Consider the following 506-nt stretch of genomic DNA (forward strand, 5'->3'; position numbering starts at 1 on the left):
AGATGACCACGAGAGCGCTGAAGCAAGGAAGGAAGGAAGAAAGAAAGTTCCAGAGGAGGGCATCGAACCCCACAGCTCAGAGGGGCTCAGGGCAGCAGGGGTGCCCCTCGAGCTCTCGGGAGCTCCCCTTCCCAGCCCTCACCCAGCCTGGCAGCTGCAACACCTTTACCTTCGCCCTCAGTTTTCCCGTCTGTACAATGGCTCCCTGCAGGGCAGGACCTCAAAACCCCTTGCCAGCTCTGAGCTCTCTCCCTCCCAGTCTTTCTCCCCCGCTGCCCCTCTGCCTGCCTGGGGTGTGAGGACCCTGCACTGACCACCTCATCTCAGGGAGGGGAGGCCCCGCCTGCCTGAGGGGGACTCACCGCACCGTCTCCGTCTAGCAGAGGAGCTGGCCTCTCGCTGCAGCTCCGCGGGCCACTCACTCGGGCTGTGCAGCCCGACCGACCGCACCTTCCTGGGGCCTGACGTCAGGCTCTGCTCGGGGCTCCTTTTGGGCAAGGCAGCGG

The 506-nt window shown here is 65.2% G+C and overlaps 1 protein-coding gene across 1 annotated transcript in view; it reads right to left on the bottom strand.

Moving 5' to 3' along the window:
- The window catches only part of GPR20 (G protein-coupled receptor 20), a 10,364-nt gene extending 9,920 nt beyond the window's left edge, over positions 1-444 (bottom strand). The window contains exon 1 of the mRNA XM_010834812.1: positions 363-444. The gene's annotated coding sequence lies outside the window, so the exon portion shown is untranslated. The remainder of the gene's footprint in view (positions 1-362) is intronic.
- Between the last annotated feature and the right edge of the window lie 62 nt (positions 445-506).

The sequence above is a fragment of the Bison bison genome, unplaced genomic scaffold, assembly GCF_000754665.1.
Source record: "Bison bison bison isolate TAMUID 2011002044 unplaced genomic scaffold, Bison_UMD1.0 scf7180017864036, whole genome shotgun sequence".
In the NCBI taxonomy this organism is placed as follows: Eukaryota; Metazoa; Chordata; class Mammalia; order Artiodactyla; family Bovidae; genus Bison; species Bison bison.